General features: G+C 37.2%; 1 pseudogene; it reads left to right on the plus strand.

Moving 5' to 3' along the window:
* The first annotated feature begins 5,239 nt into the window (after nt 1–5,239).
* LOC106735445 (rRNA-processing protein FCF1 homolog pseudogene) lies at nt 5,240–5,824 on the plus strand (annotated as a pseudogene).
* Nucleotides 5,825–6,535: the final 711 nt, after the last annotated feature.

Below are 6,535 nucleotides of genomic sequence, written 5' to 3' on the forward strand. Positions count from 1 at the left end.
GGATTGTGGTATGTCATCCTCCCAAGTGGGTAATTTCTCACTTTCTCTCTCTGTCTCTGTCTCTGTCTGTTTCCAGCAGTGCGCAGGCACCCTATAGCAAAAATTAAAAAGGGGGGAGGGTTAAAAAAAGAACATCTCTCTCTCTCTTTTTAATCTAAAAGAACTTCAGCATTGCAGGTATTTGAAGTACGAAATGACACTGCTGCCTGAGTTTGGGCCTCACATCGAAGGAGGTCTTGTGCCTCGTCCTACATGTGACTTTTCTTAAGGGAAGGGGCCCCAGTACACAGAGGTTGAAATAAATTACTGATTCATATTTAGGGCCTTATGACAAATTGCAAATTATGTGAGCTTAGGTAAGTGAGTTTATATTATCTTGTTTTAACAAAACCAACCTCAACAAAGTGGACAAATGACTTTAAATGAACCAGTGGAGAAATTGCTGGTTGCAGATTATATTAATAATGAGAGCAGTGGCGAGCCATTAGAAAAAGATCAGGGCTGGCTCTTCTCTTGATGCAAGCTCTTTTTCGGTCACGTTATGAGGCAAAACAAAGTTAACTAATCCATTCTGGCAACAAGTCACCAAAATGACCACCACCACCATCACCAACAAAAATCATTGCTTGAATTTACATTCTCTACCATTAAGAATGAAACTCAAAACAAAATGCATATTGCAACTTGCATTATTAGTTGGTATGAAGCCAACATTATTTGTAGAGCATTCAAAAACTTGTTATCCAGAGTAGGAAGGTGAATTCTACAATTCTTTGAATGTTTAGAGCCATTCACTAATTGTTCTCACACCAGTGCTTTACAAAGATCACACACAAAAGTTGGATAAGTGTTTGGAAGCTCCAATTAAAGTTTCTTATTTAATAGTAAACAGTGCGGGGTGGGGGGAAAGCTATATACAATGGAGGAAACACTTGTTTTTTTCTGTTTGGCAACAACCACTGGAAAATAATGCAAAGAACATATAAATGCAGATACATCCCTATGTCAGCAAATACTGTTGGAAGATGCCTTGGAAACATCACTAAAGTGCTGAAGAAATAAGTACTAGGGGAAATTAGACATTGTGGGAGGTTTACTATGTATTAATAGTTGAATTGATGTACAGCTGTTTCTAAGATGTCTTGTTCATGGAATTTGCTAATTCCACTCAGTGTTGGAATTCATCCAGGATGGATTTCTTTGTGAACCTCTAAAATGATGATGGACTGGAGAAAATTTTTTAAATGTTAAGTGAATTCTGTAATAAGAACAGTGTCTTGTGAGAAAAGGACACTAGTTTAGCCCTTAATATGGCAGCCAATTTGACCAGAACATGCAAGGAATCTCAGGATATCCCTACAAAGAAAGACTCAAAAGTGACTGCTTTTTATTACCCCCATCAGAGATAAGCTGTTAGGAAGAAATCACCTAAGGGCGCAAAGATTAGAGGATGCCAGTGACGAGGCTAACTTTCAAAACAAAATGAAGCAATAAAAACAAATGCAAAAAACTTGATCATACTCAAGATTTTCATTCTGTAACAGAAGGAAAAGTAATTAAGAAGATGTTTTGTATCACATAGAGGTTTGCTGGTTAACTTTTGTAAAATACTTTAAAGGTTGTCCAATTTAGACATGAGGAATCCAGGGACCAGCAGGTGGCATGGTGGTTAAGGCACTGGACTAACCATGGTTCATGTCCTGGACTTGGTGGCTTGCAAATCATGCCGGACATGGGCACATGCATGCCAAAAATTCCAGGAGAATGGAGGAGAGGGAATTTTGACATGGTCATCTCCCGTCAGGGGTGATTTCTCATTTTTCCTCATCGTCTTTCCTCAGGGAGCACACTCACCCAATGGCAAGAACAAAAACAAAAGAAACAGGTATCCAGTTTATTTGACCACAGACTAATGTTGTAAATTCATGAACATTTTCCATGGCTTGCAGCTGTCAGAGGTCTGCTGACTGGCATGTATTTTTGAAGTAATAAATGAAAATGATTCGTAAAGGTAAAGATAATATTTTAACTTTGAGTAAGAGAGTTCTTGATTTTCAAGAGTGAGCCATAACATTTTTGAAAACAAATGTTTGGAAACATTGCTACTACCATGTAGTGTTGTTGTTGAAAATGATGTGTCACTTATAAAATTAATCATCTGCACATTTGAAAAGAAATGGAAACAATTTTTAACTTGTTCAAAAAACATCTGGAGGAAGTATTTTAGACAATTTTAAATCTATTTGTTAAAAATATTAAGTCATTGTCCTCTGACTAGGTTGAAGAAATTTTCCCTTGAACCAGAGAAGAAACTCACTAATCTAATTTCTTTATTCTTTCTTTTTTTTCTTTCTTTTCTTTTTTTAAAAAATTTCTCAAAGGTTGCATGCACTCACAAGAAAGAGAGAGAGAGAGAGAGAGAGAGAGAGAGAGAGAGAGGAAGCACCTCCCATAGGTAATGGTCGAGTCTCAATCGCTTTTCCACCATTTCTCCCTCCTTTCAGGATTTTGGGCATACATGCACACACACCTGACATATTTCTCAGGCGGCCAGGTTGGACTCGAACTATGTGGGCAGCCTTGTGGGATTCACCTGCCTAAACCAACATGCCATAGACTGGCCCATTAGTTTAATCTCAAGAAAGGTGATCAAAACAACAATGAGATACCACCTAACCCCAGTCAGAATGTCTAAGATTAAAAAAAAAAAAGAAAATTGTTGGCAGGGGTGTAGTGAAAGGGGAACTCTTTTACACTGCGGGTGGGAATGTAAATTGGTCCAGTCACTGTGGAGAACAATTTTGAGATTCCTCAGAAATCTACAAATAGGACTACCATATGATCCAGCAATCCCACTCCTTGGTATTTACCCAAAGGATAGAAGAAGTCTTTATTGGAAAAGTGCTTGCACATCGATATTTATTGCAGCACTATTCACAATTGCTAAGACATGGAACCAACCCAAATGCCCCTGTACGAATGAATGGATTGAAAAACTGTGGCACATATACTCTATGGAATACTATTCAGCCATAAAAACCAATAAAACCCTGGCTTTTGACTGAAAGTGGAAGAATATGGAAGATTTACTGCTGAGTGAGGCAAGCCAAGATATGAAGGAGAGACATTGTATGTCCCCACTTAATATATACCGAGTGTCTGCGTTCTAGGACTGAAACTGATTGACTAAAGGATGTACAAACACAAGAGATGGGTATGAATTCAGGATGAGGTGTGTGTGGAGGAGTGGGGTCTAAGGAAGGACATTTGGAGAAGGGATATGGAGGTAGAGCATTGATGGGATGGGGAGGTGTGGTGTTATTGGTTGAAGGTATTTTAATCAACGGGACTGGGGAGAAATGTTCACATATTGAAATGTTCACATTGTAAGCTAAACCATGTGATTGAATATATATAAAAAAAATGAAATAAAATATATATAAAATTTTAAAAATAATAATGAGTGTTCTGACCTGGTAAAATGCAGACAGATTTATTGTCTTTCTTATATGGACCTCTCTTATTTGAACGGTAACTTTTCAGTCAAAACCCAGTAAAATAACATCTCTAAAATCAGTATGTTATTGTTTTACAATGTATAAAACTAAGGCTTGCAAAAATAATGATGTATGTTCAATCACCTTGCTCTCATCAGAGATTCATTTTTAAAGTATCATTTTATTATCAGCATAATTTCTGTGGGAGGTGAGTTATGATGCTTAATTAAGTTTATAAAAATCTTCCAAACATGTGATTGCATATTTTCACCTTTTTTTGACTGTCCTAAATTATTTATTAGGTATGAATTCTGTAGACATTTTTTATATTAGTGGTAACAGTGGAGTTGGAGAGTATTGTGCCTTCTCCAAGCTGCACAGAGAGAACCATGGTAGAACTTGTGGCCCTCTCCAGGGCCACAGCTTTTGCAGCCTGTAAATGGCAACCCATGCATCTCCTTGTGCTTGTGGACTGGTTTGGTAATCTACTGGGCATCAGGGTTTCTTCTGATAGCTTTATGGGATGGATCAATGAGAATAACCTCAAAGAATTTATATGTGGAATCTTCACCAACCCAGTAAGAATTCATGACTGTAAAAGACTCACAGTGGCATGCAGCTTGCTTCTCTGCAACAGACATTTTTGTTTTTGTTTTTTTTTTGAGAGGTTTTTGCTATAAGACATGTGTGCTTGCCAGAAAGACAGAGAGAGACAGAGACACAGAAAGCAAGAAACCACCCCCCAGTGGGGATGGCTATGCTGCAATCCCTTCTCCTCCATTATCCTCTCGGGATCTTGGGCACACATGCACACGTACCTGGTGTGAGTTTAAGCCACCGGGTCTGGGAATCAAACTGCCATCGGCTACATGGGAGTCCAGCGACATAGTCATTACACCAACTGCTGGTTCCTGCAGCAGAATTTGATCATTTTATTTTATTTTACATTTTTAATATTCTTTTAGTCATTCATTAGTCTTCTTGGGAGTTGTCTCTCCAGATCAGTTTTCTGTGTTTTGACTGGATTATTGATCTTTTTGTAGGTGAGTTCCTTATATATTCTGGTAATCAATCCCTTATCATAGTATGCAAATAGTTCCCTCCATTCTGTGAGTTGTATATTTACTGTGTTTATTGTTTCCTTTGCCATGCAGAAGCTTTTAGCTTGATGTAATCCCAATTGTTACCATATTTAAGAGGTTCTATTTAAGAAATTTTTGCCTCTCCCAGTATCTTAAGGTATTTCCCTCAAGTAGTTTTTATAGTTTTAAGCTTTATTTTTAAGTCTAGAATACATTTTGTGTTAATTTTTGTAAATAGTGAGAGATGAGTGTCTAGTCTCATTCTTCTGCCAGTGAAATATCCATTTTTCCCAGCACCATTTATTGAAAAGACTGTTCTTTCTCTACTGGTTTGTCTTGTGACCTTTGTCAAAAATCAGTTGACTATATGTTGTTAGGTTTATTTCTAGATTCTCTGTCCTGTTCTATTGGTCTATTTTTGTAGTACAAATTACATAATACCAATACCATGTTGTTTTGATATTATAGCTTTATGATATATTTTAAAGTCAGGTAGTGAGGTGCTACTAACTTTATTCTTTTTGCACAGTATCGCCTTGGTCATGCAAGGGTTTTTTTGTGATGCCAGACAAATTTAATGAGAATAAATATTTGTCATAAAAAGATTCACTCAAGGAGGACTCTGGAAGAAACCAGAGTGTGGCATGAGCATGGGGGAAAAAAAAGAAAACAAGAAAGTATTCGACCATGAAGTGAATGCTTAGTCTCAGAGATCAGAGGCTTAAAGAAAAGGATAGATTAAAACCTAAAAAGAAAGAAAAGAAAGATCCTAGCACACTGAAGGAAAGAGATGTCCCTTAACACCCTTCCTGCTTATTCTTTCAACATAATACACAGCTGGGTCCACTCTACCACATCCTGGTTGACACCAACTTTATCAACTTTTCCATTAAAGCCAAATTTGACTTAGTGTAGTCAATGATGGACTGTCTGTATGCCAAGTGTATCCCTTGTATAACTGACTGTGTAATTGCTGAAATTGAAAAATTGGGGCAAAAGTATCAAGTAGCACTAAGAATCACTAAGGATCCAAGATTTGAACGATAACCATGCACACATAAAAGAACCTATGAGGATGACTTAGTACAGAGAGTAACTCAGCACAAGTGTTACATCGTGGCCACAGTTGCTCAAGACCTTAAACGAAGAATCTGGAAGATCCCAGGAGTTCCTATCATATACATTTCTAACCATAGATACAACACTGAGCGGATGCCAGATGATTATGGAGCCCCTCAGTTCTAATTCTTAAAGGACAAAGTTCTTCCTTTCTTTGACCAAATATCTCTGTTGCCTGTTCATTAAACATGCTGTTTGTCATGAAAAAAAAAAAATCCATTCAAGGAAACAATTAACAGAATGATGAGACAACCTATAGAGTGGGAGGAAATATATACAAACTACACATCTGATAAAGGGTTAACATCTAAAATATAGAGAAAATTCAAACACCTCAACATTAAGAAACACATAGTCTGATTAAAAATAGTCAAAGGCCCTAAACAGACATTTCTCAGAAGAAAACATACAAATAGCTAATAGATTTTTGAAAAAAATGCTCAACATCCCTAATCTTTAGGGAAATGTAAATTAAACCACAATGAGATATCACCTCACACAATTTTTGGGATGGCTATTATCAAAATAATAATTTTAAAAGTCATCCACTGGGGTGAGCTGGTGCTTTGGTGGTTACAGCAATTGGATCCCACATGGCCAACTGCATGATACAGGTCCTAGACTTAGCAACTTGAAAAACATGCTGGGCGTGTGTGTGTGTGTGTGTGTGTGTGTATGTGTGTCTGTGTTTGTGTGTGTATGTGTGTGTATGTGTCCAAAATATTGAAAGAAGAAATAGAGGAGAAGGGATTTATTTTTATTATTTTTTTAGAGGTTTTCGCTATAGGGTACATGAGCTCACCAGACAGAGAGAGACATAGAGACAGAAAGCGAGAA

The sequence above is a fragment of the Tupaia chinensis genome, unplaced genomic scaffold (assembly GCF_000334495.1).
Source record: "Tupaia chinensis unplaced genomic scaffold, TupChi_1.0 Scaffold000392_1, whole genome shotgun sequence".
Classification (NCBI taxonomy): Eukaryota; Metazoa; Chordata; class Mammalia; order Scandentia; family Tupaiidae; genus Tupaia; species Tupaia belangeri.